This window comes from Lissotriton helveticus, chromosome 1_1 (genome assembly GCF_964261635.1).
Source record: "Lissotriton helveticus chromosome 1_1, aLisHel1.1, whole genome shotgun sequence".
In the NCBI taxonomy this organism is placed as follows: Eukaryota; Metazoa; Chordata; class Amphibia; order Caudata; family Salamandridae; genus Lissotriton; species Lissotriton helveticus.
This window is the reverse complement of record NC_136057.1, coordinates 69,419,567-69,435,598: the sequence shown is the minus strand read 5'-3', so window position 1 is coordinate 69,435,598 and position 16,032 is coordinate 69,419,567. Positions and strand designations below refer to the sequence as shown.

Below are 16,032 nucleotides of genomic sequence, written 5' to 3'. Positions count from 1 at the left end.
ATATGGTTTTTCCCCAGTGTGGGTTCTTATATGCGGAGTGAGACTGGTTTTTTCACTGAAACATATCTGGCATTCAGAGCACCGATAAGGTTTTTCCCCAGTGTGGGTTCTTATATGAATAATGAGACTGTTTTTTTGGCAGAAATATTTTTGGCATTCAGAGCACTGATATGGTTTTTCCCCAGTGTGGGTTCTTATATGCTGAGTGAGACTGTTTTTTTCACTGAAACATTTGTGGCATTCAGAGCACCGATAAGGTTTTTCCCCAGTGTGGGTTCTTATATGAATAATGAGACTGTTTTTTTGGCCGAAACATTTTTGGCATTCAGAGCACTGATAAGGTTTTTCCCTAGTGTGGGTTCTTATATGCTGAGTGAGATTGCTTTTTACCCTGAAACATTTGTCGCATTCAGTGCACTGATAAGGTTTTTCCCCAGTATGGAATCTCAAATGTGCAGTTAGAAGTGATTTACAGTGGAAATGTTTTGGGCATTCAGAGCACTGATAAGGGTTTTCCCCAGAGTGGATTCTTATATGTTGAGTGAGACTGCGTTTGTCTCTGAAACATTTCTGACATTCAGAGCATGGATAAGGTTTTTCCCCAGTGTGGGTTCTTATATGTTGAGTGAGACTGCGTTTGTCTCTGAAACATTTCTGACATTCAGAGCATGGATAAGGTTTTTCCCCCGTGTGGGTTATTGTATGTTGAGAAAGAGTTCTTTTGTCAATGAAACATTTCTGGCATTCAGAGCACTGATAAGGTTTTTCCCCAGTGTGGATCTTTGTATGCCGTGTGAGACTACTTTTTACACTGAAAGATTTCTGGCATTCAGAGCATTGATAAGGTTGTTCCACAGAATGGGTTATTGCATGTTCAATGAGTTTGCTTTTGTAACTGAAACATTTCTGGCATTCAGAGCACTGAAAAGGTTTCTCCCCAGTGTGGGTTCTTATATGATGAGTGAGACTAATTTTGTCAATGAAACATTTCTGGCATTCAGAGCACTGAAATGGTTTTTCCCCAGTGTGGGTTCTTATATCATGAGTGAGACTGTTTTTGTCAATGAAACATTTCTGGCATTCAGAGCACTGATAAGGTTTTTCCCCAGTGTGGGTTCTTGTATGCCGAGTGAGACAGTTTTTGTCACTGAAACATTTGTGGCATTCAGAGCACTGATAACGTTTTGCCCCAGTGTGGATCTTTGTATGCCGTGTGAGACTACGTTTTACACTGAAACATTTCTGGCATTCAGAGCACTGATAAGGTTTTTCCCCAGTGTGGAATCTCACATGTGCAGTTAGAAGTGATTTAAGTTTGAAATGTTTTGGGCATTCAGAGCACTGATAAGGGTTTTCCCCACATTGGATTCTTGTATGTTCAGTGAGTCTGCTTTTGTAACTGAAACTTTTCTGGCAGTCAGAGCACTGAAAAGGTTTATCCCCAGTGTGGGTTCTTCTATGCTGAGTGAGAATGTTTTTCTCAATAAAACATTTCTGGCAATTCGTGCACTGATAAGGTTTATCCCCAGTGTGGGTTCTTATATGCCGAGTGAGACTGTTTTGGTCACTGAGACATTTCTGGCATTCAGAGCACTGATAAGGGTTTTCCCCAGTGTGGGTCCTTGTATGTATAGTAAGTCCTCTTTTGTCACTGAAACATTTCTGGCATTCAGCGCACTGATAAGGTTTTTCCCCAGAGTGGATTCTCATATGTTCAGTGAAATAGGATTTACGGTTGAAACTTTTTTGGCATTCAGCGCACTGGTAACGTTTTTCCACAGAGTGGGTTAATGCATGTCGATATAGACTCGCTTTGATACTAAACCTTTTCTGGCATTCAGAGCACTGATAAGGTTTTTCCCCAGTGTGGATTCTCATATGCTCAGTGAGATAAGATTTATGCTTGAAACTTTTGTGGCATACTTTGCACGGAGAGTGGTTTCCCCCAGTGTGGATTCTCATATGCTCAGTGAGATAAGATTTACGCCTGAAACTTTTTTGGCATACTTTGCACTGAGAGTGGTTTTCCCCAGTGAGCATTCTCTCAAATTCAGTGAGATGAGATTTATGGCTGAATCTTTGTTGGCACAGGTAACTTTTTTCCCCAACTTGGGTTATTTTGCTTAGATTGAGACGGGTTTGAACACTGAATTTGTTCTCACAGCCCGTGCTTTTAACAATTGTATTCCTAGAGTTAATATCTCTACTTTTCTCTTGCTTATATGCCACGGTAAGAGTGAACCTGATTTTAGAGTCGGGCTTGTTTAGATAATGTTCAGCACTTATCTCTAAAAGAAATTGTATGTAATCTTCTTAACACTTGAATTGAGCAAAATATGTCTGGATGCAGCCCTGTAACACCTGTCGAAATGTTTCTAGCAGATAATAGTCTTTTGGTTGTAGCCTCTCTGGCAGCAACTTATTTTGTGACTGAAGTTTTTCTCAAATCTATTTGTACAGGTTCTTAGCAATGCAGTAATAAGGTGTTAGTCTGATATTTGATGATTAAACTGATAAGTACCTTTCTGCACTGACGTAATGGCAGTAACTGAGGACATTAAAACATGCACAGTACTATTGTGGATCATTAGTCGCAGAACATCAGTTCCTTTTACCCTTTCTATGTTTGGTGTAAGGTTAAGGTTTGTAGTTCTGAAGACGAGGATTTATTTACCTTAGCTATTGCGGAACGTTGCTCATTTAATCAGTTTTACATATCACTCCTGCACAACAGATAATGTTGAGGCGATTTACATAGAATTACAGAACAGTACATAATAAAAAGGAAACAATTTGAGATGGTCATGAACACAATAAAGTGGTGAATTTTTAAGGTTTTCGCAAGAGTAAGCAGAGTGGATCGAGGTGTTATATCCCGAGGCAGATAGTCTCAAACTTGGGTAACTGGTTAAAAATGTTTGTTGAACAAAGGGGTTTTTCCAAGCTTTTGGTTGTTAACGTGTCAGCTTCGGAGTCTTCTTTAGTGTCTTCTCTTTGATGGTCTGCAGAAGAAACCTTTTGTTATAACTTTCTTTTATGCAGTGTGTGCTTCCTCTCTGGGATTACATGATGCTTTAGATGAACGTTATTCTGTCATGCTGAGGCAATTTGTCTTTCTGATAATATTTCAGATGAGGATGCTGTGATTGGTCTTTCTGGCATTATTTCTGATGCTGTGTGCACAGATATGACTTTGCTCTGGGTTAATGAAATGCAAAATTAGAGACTTCACTTACAGGTATAGTACTTTCCTCAGCTCCCACTTCCTCGCAACACCTAGATTTCGGAAATTTTTTAAACTTAGAATGCCTGATGTCCTTCAGTTTTTCTGAATAATACTTCTTATGGCATTAACATTCAGTTGCCTGGTGGTAAATCGTGCTTTTTACGTCCATAATTTCAATCACCTATAGTATTAAAATTAAAAAGTTAATTCATGTAAATTTCTCCAAAAATAATTTACAAGCCAAATCAATGCAGAATTGCAGAATTTTGAAAATGTAGAGCTGTTCTTCTGACAGAGCAGAGTGTAGAATGGTAGCCTGAGAGTACTTGGATGTAGGAGTGAGGATTTGTAGAATTTTCAACATTTTATTAAGCTCACAAAGGATACATGTACCCTATGGACTTGTAACATAGAATCCCAAAGGCAGAAATTAAAGTCATATGCCCTGGCACCAAACAGCTATTTAAAAAAGATTACTATTAATTAATTTTTAATGTAGATTTCTGGGACGGGAATTTCCCCATGGACAACAGGCGTTTTCCCCTGCCCTGAGTTACAACCTACTTGTATCTGGTTTCCTGACTTTAGAGCTCTGTCCTCTGCCGCAAGCAAATCTATTGTGTGCTACGAGGACTATGCCTAGACATATCCCTCAACTATGGTCCAGAGTATGAATCAAGGGCAATGAAATTAAGGAGTACTTTCATGTGTTCATTTTATTCCACCTGATTATCAGTTGTTAGGCTTTTCTGCACCTGGATTTACTGGGTGCAGAAAAACAGGACACCATTTTTTTCCAGACAGGAAAATTAGACTGAAAAGACGCAGAAGACTCTGGGTGCAGCAGACGCAGCCAAGACTTATGGTGTTTTTTTACTAACTGGGAGAAACACACAATTCTTCCCTCTGTTAGAAATATCGTTCCCCTTCCCTCCCCTGCTTCACCCATCTCCCCCCAACCAACCACATGCATATATCTACCACCTGCTTAAAACAAGTGGTAAATAAAAGCAGAAAAATACTATGAAATAGTGAATGGCATGTGGTATGACAGGCAGAAGAATCTGTTCCTCGTGGCAACTCCCCAGTACATGGCGTCAAACTTGTAACTGCATGTTACTGGGATAAATCTACCACAAAACAATTACATAAGATTTTTCTGCCACCCCAGTACTGTGCAACTTCTAACAAGGGACTATGAGAGGTCTTGGACCGGTCCAGTGACCTGGAGGGTCACACCAAGTGTGTCCTTATTTAAGACAGAGGACTGTCATGGGTTTAACAGCTAGAGTGGTGGTGGCAATGCACCCTGTTGTAAGGATCAATAGCCTGATGAGATATTTGCATCATGGTCAGTGGAGTGGCTTTCTACTGACACACCCATGTAATGCTCCATTTCTATACCTGTGCCCAGACTTTGCACTAACATCAAGTACATGTTTAGGGTGTTGGTGTGCGTAGCATAAATGCAATATAAGAGTGTGACAGAGTAAACCACGACAGAGTAAACTGCATCTCCAGCCTGCCAGTTGTGTATACAAGTGGGACCATCTATCCCTCATTTATATCCGAGTTCAAAGTCCTCTGTGACCAAGGAATAAAGTGCTCTACAAAGTACGCAGGTGCCTGCTGTGGCACCAGGGATGGTGTCAGCCTGACAGTTTATCTAAGTTGAAGGGACAGCACCTAAAGGCTGAATTACTTAATGGAGAAGCTGTGTACATGTCCTGAAGAGCCTAGAAGTCTGCCTAGAAGCCTGCCTGTCTGGTAAGAAAGGGAAGGGAGTTTCACTATCCAGCAGGAGGACAAGGCTGTCCTGGAAAAAGCAAGATCCTCGTTATCTGTAGGGTGAGCCGGAAAGCCATCCAGCAGGACCAGCTAGTCTGAGGGATGCCAAGACTCTCCCAACAGTTCAAGGCAGAAAATAAAACTCTACGACAACATGATTGTTGAGGCCCAGTAGGACGATTGTGTGCTGGCAACAGGCCCATTCAAGGTTGCATTAGCCAAATTCCTAACACAACAGAGTCTGAATCTACTGACTTCCTGGAGAGCCTGTGTTGGGCTTCTAGCTGCTGAATTTCCGACTACTCTGTGTCAGAGGCCCATGAGGGACTACAACTACTCCAGTGTCGAACACCTTGTCTGAGCTTACGCCTGTGGTCCAGCCGGCCACGGTGTGGGCTCAATTGCTGATGGTCAGGCATCCAGAGGGGGCTGCACTTACAGACAGGCCAGGTGTGACTGCTACCTTGGGACTGCTAATCTTCAGGCAACTGCCCTACTGAATGCAGCACTGTATCCAGGACAAAAGCGCTCCACAAAAGCCTGCTGGTGGGTCACTGCTTTCTCGAGTCTTCGGGCGTGCCATTCAAGTGTCGGGAGACAGGAAAGAGACCCAGACAAGACTGACTCATCCTGTGAAAGGGTAAGACGCTTACAACAGAGCATACATGCATTGGGGTGACTGGAGTGACAGAACTGACCCTATACTATATTCATGATACTCCTAAATGCCCCTAGAGGGGAAGAAGGTATCAAAACCAGACGCACCGGTCTGCAGCACATGGTAGTCTGGCATGCCTGAACTATCTTTTCACCCAGACTGTCCATAAAGATGATTTTAGAGCCGCTACGCACATAGAAGGGGGAATCTCAGACCATTCGCTGGTGGAGTTGCAACTCGATGGTCTGGTTGTGGACTTCATCCTACCCCCAAGGGTTGATCCGTGATATTTAAAAGACAAGATGTTCAAAGCTTGTATGAGAGATCGAGCAGACTTCTATTTTAAGGAGAACGAGCGGCCTGTTGATTCAGCTTGTGTGCTATAGGATGAATTCAACCCAGTGATCTTTGAGGACACTGACAACAAGGGGACGGAAATACTGGGAGAGACTTCCTGAAAGACCTGACCCTGCCAATACTAACAAATGAGGACCGAGACGCACTAGACCAAGATCTGACAGTAGACTAGATATATAAGACAATAGGAGCCTTGCAAACAGGGCAAGCAACAGGGCCTAATGAGCTCCCCATAGAATTATATAAAAGCATGATGGATAAAATCAGGGAGTGCCTCCAGATGAGGTTTCAGACAGCCTGAAAATAAGGGTGTCTCCCAGAGGACCAAAGAGCGCCTGAGGTGGTGGTCATCCCAAAAAAGGACGAACCAGCAACTGAGTGTGGGTCTTATAGACCTATCTCCCTGCTTAATTTTGAGACTAAGGTCCTTGCGTAGGCTCTGGCGATCTGCGTGCGGACAGTAATTGCAACAGTGGATCATCCTGATCAATCGGGCTTTATGCCACACCAGGAACGAGCTTATATCTCTGACACTTTAATAGAGTACCACACGCAACAGGGGATTCCTTTGCTGAACCAGTGGCGCTGCTGTCAAGCTCTTGTATGTGGACCCTCTAGCGCGAATGCGCGCCAATAAAACAGTCTCCCGAGTCTTTGCCGTCCGACAGGGATGTTCCTTGTCTCCTATGTTCTTCTCACGTGCGTAGGTTCGCCAGGACTTCTCATATGGGGTATTCCAGTTGTTCAGGAGTGGGATGAGAGAATCTCCCCCTACGCTGACGTTTTGCTGTAGGACACGTAATCAGCCTTCTCAAGTGAATGAATCCTACACATTTTTCACATATTTAGAGATTATTCAGGATATAAGATCAACTGGAAGAAGTCCTTAACATTCCTGCTTGTGGCAGGGACCCTGCGGCTGCACTCTAGGTGCACAGTTCGGGTGACACTACATGGCTTTAAATATTTGGGCGTGTTTATTACAAGAGAGCCACAGGCAGGAACATACTTCCGAAATTAGACCAGCTTTGCTGGGATGCCCCACACTTGCGGGTGCTCCCACTTTCCTTACTGGGCCGGGTGATCCTATTTAAAGTGATGACCCTCCAGGGTCTCCTGTACATCGTGAAAAAAACGTCCTTTAAGATCCCACCAGACATTTTATTTTTAAAAGGTAGACTGAGAACTTTGGCTCCTGTTGTGGGATGGTGGCACTTCGTGCTGAGTAAGGTGCAGAGGGGAATTTATTAAGGTGGACCGGCGGTCCGGAGCATTCACAAGTACTACTGGGCCACGCAGCTGATGGCAGTCAACAACTGGGTTTTTGTGGACCGTGAGGATCCAGCTTACCGGGTAGATAGATTGACCATGGGCAAGAGAGGTTACCCCACCCTGGTGCTGTATCGAAAAAAGTATGAGTGTGCCATACCTACTCATACCCAAACAGTGGTAAGGGTGTGGAGAGAGGCTACCAAGGGCCCAATTCACAGAACTAACTTAAGACAAAATCCTAAACTTACTACTTTTGGTATTCACAGAAGTTAGGATTTTGTCTTAACTTTGTCTTAAGACAGACTTAAGACAGACTTAAGTTAGGATTTTGTCTTAAGTCTGTCTTAAGACTGTCTTAAGACTGTCTTAAGACAAAATCCTAACGTCTGTGAATACCAAAAGTAGTAAGTTTAGGATTTTGTCTTAAGTTAGTTCTGTGAATCGGGCCCCATGTGTTTAGGCTGAGAAGGTAAGCTGACTGAAATTATTCCACTGTATGGTGGTGATCTCTTAAGTGCAGTGGGAGGATTGCAGGGCTTCACAAAATGGGGATTGATTAGCTTAGAGCAGCCGGGCGATGTGTGGAGGGGACAGGTGCTTGTGCCTTTCACGATCCTACAACAAAAGTATGAATTAGGTGACTAAAAACGGTTCTGACATTTGCAGGTGGGTCACGCTCTGCAAGGTCACATCTGGGAAGGGGGGAAGTTGCCTGATGCATCCCCACTGGGGGACCAGCTGCTAACTAATCCCCTGACCGAAAAAACAATCTCAACCATCTATAGGAAGTTGATCTACAATTCTCTGGATCCCTTGGGGATGTTTCAGGCGGCCATTCACCAACTTTTGTTATTTTCAAGAACAAGCTTCCAAAGCTGGAGTTTGTTTTTAAAAAGCAATAACTAATGACCCTCACACCCCTGGAACTTTCTCCTTGATTAATTTACTCCCAGGAAGTGGGATTCATTTAAAAACAAATTCTCATCACGACTGCCAGGTATTCCCTGGTGGTCCTGAATAAGAGAAAAAAACATCAGACAGCCTGATCTAGAAAGGAAGGGCCGTTCGATGTATTTACTGGCAGACCATCGTTAGTTGGACAGGATACCCTGATATTATTGTGCCGTATCTGTTTTGCCTGTCCTCTGCGCCCCTGATTTTATTGTGCCGTATCTGTCCTCTGCTGTGCCCCTGCTCGCTCCTGTGCCTCCACCGCCGACCCACCCCGCTCCCTGCCGCTGCTCCCCCGCGGCCCCACCACCGCTCCCTCCAGCATCACCGCTCCCCCACCCACTCGCCACCCCGCTCCCGCCTCCCTGCTGCTCCTCCCTCCCACTCGACTCAAAAGGTGGTGTCCGCGAGGCGGGGAGCTGTGACCTGACCTGACCTGGTCAGAGCCGGTCGCTCCTCCCGCACGTGGCCCAGCCGAGGGTCCCGGTATCCACCGCCACTGCCGCTGCCAGTTCGTCCTCTGTGCCCCTGATAAGTATTGTGCCGTAATTGTTGTTTAGCATCGTCCTCTGTGCCCCTGATATTATTGTGTCGTATCTGTTTTGCCTGTCCTCTGCGCCCCTGATTTTATTGTGCCGTATCTGTCCTCTGCTGTGCCCCTGCTCGCTCCTGTGCCTCCACTGCCGACTCACCCCGCTCCCTGCCGCTGCTCCCCCGTGGCCCCATCCCCGCTCCCTCCAGCATCACCGCTCCCCTCCCCACTCGCCACCCCGCTCCCGCCTCCCAGCTGCTCCTCCCTCGCTCCGCCCCCTCCACTCTCCACTTATGGCAGAGTCCGTGCGTGCGCGCAGCGTTCACGCGAAGCGGGCGCGCCAATGGTGCGTTGAAGGCGCGCCAAAGGCAAGCCCGTCCGCGCCTGGACCGCGCCCAGCGCCAGACCCTCTGGCCCTCGCAGATGCCATCCCACCCACCGGACGTATGACGCCACCACCCTCAGCGCACTCAACACCGGACGCCTCCCCGGCTGCCACCAAGCCATCCCAGGATGCACCCACGGACCCTTCACCTGCCACTCCTGCAAGTTCGCCTGCATCCGGACCTGCAACCCACCCACACCCGCCAAGCCAAGCACCAACAGCAACCACCTGAAGTGCATCCTGCTCAACACCCGATCCATCCACAGACACGCCGTGGAACTATGGAACCTGCTCGACACCACATCTCCGGACGTCGCCTTCCTCACGGAGACCTGGATGAACGCCTCCTCAGCACCCGACATCGCCATAGCCATCCCGGACAGATACAAGATCACCCGGAGAGACCGCGCCAACCAGACTGGAGGAGGCATCGTCCACAAGAACACCATCCGCATCACGACCAACTTCGAAGACACCCACACAGCCGCCGAACATCTCCACTTCCAGATACACACCGACCCCAAGACTACAATCAGAGGAACCCTCATCTACAGACCCCCAGGACCCCGCACACAATTCAGCGAAGACATCGCAGACTTCATCAGCCCACACGCCCTCCCCTCCGCTGACTACATCCTCCTAGGCGACCTCAACTTCCCACCTGGAGAACAACAACGACAACAACACCACCACCCTTCTGGACAACCTCGCCAACCTCGGACTCAAGCAACTGGTAAACACCCCCACCCACTACGCCGGACACACGCTTGACCCAATCTTCTCCTCCAGCAAGCACATCTCCTTCAGCCATTCCACCGGACTCCACTGGACAGACCACAGCTGCGTCCACTTCAGCTTCAGAAAGACCACTACCCACCACATCCCGCAACAGGCCCCCCGCAGGAACTGGAGCAAGATCACCACCGACCAGCTCACCACATTACTGAATCAGAACCCTCCCGCCAGATCAACGGACCCCAACCAAGCAGCCCTCAACCTCGCACAGTGGATCACCAACTGCGCCGATGACCTCGCACCCCTGAAAACCCATCCCAGCAGGCCCGGAAGCAAGAAAGCCCTATGGTTCAACGAGGACCTCAAGAACTCCAAGAAGAACTGCCGTACCCTCGAGAATGCCTGGCGAAAGAACCCGACCACAGACAAAATGACCGCCCTCAGGCACGCCACCCGCAAACACCACCAGCTGATCCACACCACCAAGAAGACAGCATTCAAGGAACGAATAGACAACAACGCACACAACAGCAAGGAGCTCTTCAGCATCGTCAAAGAGCTTTCCAACCCCAGCGCCGGAAACAACGACATCACTCCCTCACAAGACCTCAGCGACTCACTCGCCACGTTCTTCCACAGCAAGATCGCAGACATACACAACAGCTTCGGCGAACAGACCGCGTACCCCACCACAGAACTGACGCTCCCCACCACCACCCTGCGCGACTGGACCCCGGCCAGCACTGAAGACACCATCCGCACAATGAACACCATCCATTCCGGATCTCCGACCGACCCATGCCCCATTCACGTCTTCAACGAGGCCGCCTCAGTCATCTCGCCTCAACTCCGGGACATCATCAACTGCTCCTTCAACACCGCCACCTTCCCGGAGAGCTGGAAACACGCCAAACTCAGCGCCCTCCTGAAGAAACCATCAGCAGACCCCACCGACCTCAAGAACTACCGCCCCATCTCGCTCCTTCCGTTTCTTGCCAAAGTCATCGAGAAGACCGTCAACAGACAGCTGGCCGCCTTCCTCGAGATGAACGGATCCCTTGACCACTCACAGTCCGGCTTCCGAGCCAATCACAGCACCGAGACCGCCCTCATCGCAGCCACCGATGACATCCGAACCCTGCTCGACAAGGGGGAAACAGCGGCCCTCATCCTCCTGGACCTCTCCGCAGTGTTCGATACTGTCTGCCACCGCACCCTAGTACAACGCCTCAGCAACGTCGGAATCCAAGAGAAGGCACTGGAGTGGATCATTTCGTTCCTCGCCGGAAGGACCCAGAGAGTCCGCCTCCCCCCGTTCAGATCAGAGGCCACCGAAGTCATCTGCGGCGTACCACAAGGATCATCACTCAGCCCCACCCTCTTCAACGTGTACATGAGCCCGCTCGCAGTCATCGCACGCCAACACAACCTCAACATCATATCCTACGCCGACGACACCCAGCTGATCCGCTCCCTCACCAACGACTCCGCCACCGCCAGAAACAACCTGCACGAAGGAATGAAAGAAGTAGCCGAGTGGATGAAGAATAGCCTATTGAAACTGAACTCAGACAAGACGGAAGTCCTCATCCTTGGACCATCACCATCTGCCTGGGACAACTCCTGGTGGCCCCCGACTCTAGGCAGCGCACCCAAACCAACGGACCACGCACGCAACCTAGGCTTCTTCCTGGACTCCTCCCTGTCGATGACCAGACAAGTCAACGCCGTCTCGTCTTCATGTTTCAACATCCTACGCATGCTCCGAAAGCTCTTCCGTTGGATCCCCACCGAAACCAGGAAGACTGTTACCCAGGCGCTTGTCACCAGCCGACTGGACTACGGAAACACCCTCTACACCGGAACCACAGCCAAACTGCAGAAAAGACTCCAACGTATCCAGAACGCCTCCGCACGACTCATCCTGGACATCCCCCGCCACAGCCTCATCTCCGGACACCTGAAAGACCTGCACTGGCTCTCCGTCAGCAAAAGAATCACGTTCCGCCTACTCACCCACGCACACAAAGCCCTCCACGACCTGGGCCCCAGGTACCTCAACAACCGCCTGACCTTCTACACTCGCACCCGCCAACTTCGATCGACCAGCCACGCCCTCGCCGCCGTTCCACGCATCCGAAGAGCCACCATGGGAGGAAGATCCTTCTCCTACCTGGCAGCCAAGACCTGGAACTCCCTCCCCATCCACCTCCGTCTTATCCAGGACCACCTCTCCTTCAGGAAGCAACTCAAGACCTGGCTGTTCGAGCAGTAGCGGACCCCCTCCCCCCCCAAAGCGCCTTGAGACCCTCCGGGTGAGTAGCGCGCTATACAAATTTCTTGATTGATTGATTGATTGACCACGCTTGTGAAGGAGTACCCTGCTCACCAAACTCTAAATCAAGACCGTTATCTTGTCTGTGCTATGCATGTATCTCTAGGTCTGCTTCATTATGTCCCTCAGTCTTTGTATTATCTACCTGTTATTGAGGCTTGAGTGTTTAGCACAGGTTTAATCTTACGGTCTGTGTGTGTGTAGGTTTATTTGAACCCTGCGGTTTAATCTGCACTTGTTGTTTATGCGGTGTTATTTGGTGCCCCTTGTAATTATACAAAATTATGTTACAGGCGACCAGGTGTCTCTTGCCTGTGACTTCTGAGGAAGTAATGGTGCACAGTTAACAGCAGCAACATTGCAAAGTGTCAAGAGCCTGATTTAGAATTCGCTGGCCGGGTTACTCAGACACAAACGTGACGGATATCCTGGTTGCCGCATTACAAGCACCACTGAATATAATATGTGGGAGCCTCATTTCTTTCGTACTTTCTATGTCCCTTGTTTTTATTATCTTTATTTCACTTTTTTTTCTCTCTTATTTCTTTTTCTGTTTCTCTCTATTCCTGGCTTATCTTTCATTCATTTCTTAATTTAAGAAGGCTTAGCTTCCTAAAGCATTTTATTCATTCATTTGCATTTCTTCTTTCCTGTCATGGGGATGACTGCACAGATATCCTTACAAGTAGGATCTTTTGAATTCTGCATGAACCTATTTACTAATGGTCCTAGTTGAAGGTGTCATTAAGAAGTTAAATATATGTTTCTGATGTGAGGTAGGGTGGGTATGTGTGAGAATGTGTGTCAGAGAGAGAGAGAGTGTGTGTGTGTCTGTCTATCTATGTCTGAGTGTGTGTGAGTACTTGAGCGTGGGGAGTCGGCTCTCACTATACTATACCAAAAAGAGGTATAATGTGCAGAGAGTCCAGTGGATCCCCAGAGATTATACAGAGGCTAAAGTAGATAATACTAATGCTCTTTTGTGGTAGTGTGGGGGAGCAGTTAGACGTATACGAGGGTAGTTTTAAGCATTTGTTGTACACATAGTGGCAATAAGTGACACACACTGTTGTACACATAGTGGTAATACATGACACACAATCAATTAATAAATCTGAGACCAATTTATAAAATGCAAAATTGTGGAATCCCGGTGCACACTTTTAATGGTTAATTCCTCGTTATTTCAACAAATTCTAGAGTGGGCGCCACATCTGACGCACGTCGTCCAAACGTGCCTTAAGAATACTGAAACTGTGGAGTGAGAAAGGCAGTTTCTCACAAGGATGTGCGCTCTCAATAAACACGAAACTGTCAAGTTTCTAAACAGTTCATGAATCACAATTTATCCAAAATAAATGTTTATCATTCAAGGAAGTTGATTGCTTTCAGAGAGATGAGAGAACAAAGAAGCTCTAAGCTCATGCATTTTAGAGACCCGAGTGCAATGGAATATTGTGTGACGGTAGTTAAAGAAGCGTGATTAGGAAATGTGAAGAACAATACCGCGTGGAGATAAACAGAAAGTGAGCAAAAATAGATCACACCACCATCGACGTGTAACCAAAAACCAAATACGAAAGGAGTGAAAACTTACATTAAGGCGGACGGCGAACCGTCTCGAACGTGTGCTCGGCTCAACGGCATTCAAAAAACACCCGGGGAAGTGCAAAGTCAATAAAGTTTGGCGTGTGACGTAGTGTCACGTGATCGGAGTCACCAGGGAACGAACACAAAAGTAGGACTACACATGCCTAGTGCATCACGGAGCATCTAAAGCACATCAAATACCAACGTTGCTTGCAGCATTCATTCATGAAATATAAAGTACTGTAACATGCAGTAACAAAAGATCAAAAACGAGGACGAAATAGAAAATCATAATCAAGATGCAGGTCAGCATACATATAAAATCGGCATTATCATTCACGTGCACAATAAATGTACTACCAAGGGGGGTAGCAGATTAGACCAGAAAAGACAAGGCTGCGTATTTATAAGAAACAAGAATATTCAACCCTATCATTAATTCCGAACGGTTGTAAAGCATTCAATTTTTTTATCCAAAAATATTCGGCCTGCAATCTTTGTTTGACCGGATCAATGTCTCTGCGTTGTGTGAGAACCTCAAGGATAGTACATCGCAATTGGGCAATTTTATGACCAGCTTCTTTCCAGTGGTTGGCCACTGTGGATTTGGTGTTCAACAATCTGATATTACTCTTGTGTTCGGTTATGCGTACTTTGAATTTGCGCTCGGTCTGTCCCACATACACTTTGCCACATGGGCATTTGATGGCATACACTGTGTTAACCGTGTCGCATGTGCTAGAGTGGTGTAGTTGGATGGGATATCCTTTGGTTGGGTGGGTGAAAATGTTGCCAACTATGACATTTCCGCAGTGAACACAATTGTGGCATTTGGCCATCCCTCTGTGTTTGAGTTTGTCTTTTTTAGGTGTGTTCAGAATTTCTTTGAGATTCCTTGATCTCTGAAATGCAAAGGTGATTTTCTCATTGTAAAGATCTTTCAAATCAGGTTCCATTTGGATGAGGTTCCAATGTCTGTTGATGATACTTTTAATCCTCAAGGCCTCAGTGGAAAATTTCAATACACACACTGTTTGTTTTGATTTGGGGTCGGTTCTTGCTTTGAGAAGCGATTCTCTGGGTCTTGCTCGTACTTTCTCCATGGCTACTTGTAAGATTTCTTCCGGATAATGTCTCAGACGATACTTATTGGTAAGCGTGTCCCATGCAGCATTTAAATCATCCTCTTGTGAAATGATTCTTTTGAGTCGAATATACTGGGAAGTGGGCAAATGTTTTTTTAAAGGCTCAGGATGGAAACTGTGAAATAACAGGCTAGAGTTCCTGTCTGTGGCTTTGATGTGCACATGAGTAGTGATCATATTGTTGTGTAGTGATATCGACACATCCAAAAATGCAATGGTAGATTTCTCGATGGTATGTGTGAATTTAATCCGGTCATTCTTGGTATTCAGAGAAATGATATTGTTTTCAAGCGTGGTTCTGTTACCTTTCCAAATCAAAAAGATGTCATCGATGTACCGTTTGAAAAGCACTAGATTGGATATCCATTCTGGATTCTGTAGAATGTAGTCTGACTCGAATTTGTGCATGAAAATATTAGCGTAAGAGGGCGCCCCCCCAAAGCCCATGCTGGTACCGTTGCATTGATTAAAAAAATTGTTTTGCCACTCAAAATAGCTATGATACAGCGAAAACTGCATCAATTGTAGTATGAAAAGTTGTTGGGATTCCTCGAGTTCACTGTTCAACAGGCTCCATTCTAACGCTTCTATGCCCTCTTTGTGCGGGATCGAAGTATACAAAGATACTACATCAATAGTACAAAGCCAGTATACCTCATTGGAGTCTAGCTCAATCTCATGCAGCATGTTAAGGAAAGCAGTGGAATCTCTAATGTATGTTGCGCTAGTCTGGACAATTGGTTGAAGAAATTTATCGACAAATTTGCCAATAGGTTCGGAGATGGAACCACAAGCAGAGACAATCGGTCTGAAAGGTGGTGTGATGGGATCTTTGTGTATTTTTGGCAGCATATAAAGTTTTGGTCTTCTTGGAAACTTTATTTCAAAAAATCTTCTAGTTTTTTCATTAATCCAGTTCATTTCAAGAGCATGATCAAGAATTTGATGTAGAGTCATTTGATATTCATTTGTGGGATCTTGGTCTAGTGGTAGATAGATATCTTCATTGGATACGTGATCATTGACACTTTTAAGATAGAACTCCATGTCCATTACTA

The 16,032-nt window shown here is 46.4% G+C and overlaps 1 long non-coding RNA gene across 1 annotated transcript in view; it reads right to left on the bottom strand.

Annotated features, from left to right (window-relative positions):
- Window positions 1-2,809: 2,809 nt before the first annotated feature.
- The window catches only part of LOC144828720 (uncharacterized), a 58,000-nt gene continuing 44,777 nt past the window's right edge, over window positions 2,810-16,032 (bottom strand). The window contains exon 3 of the long non-coding RNA XR_013610525.1: window positions 2,810-3,407. This is a non-coding gene — a long non-coding RNA (uncharacterized LOC144828720). The remainder of the gene's footprint in view (window positions 3,408-16,032) is intronic.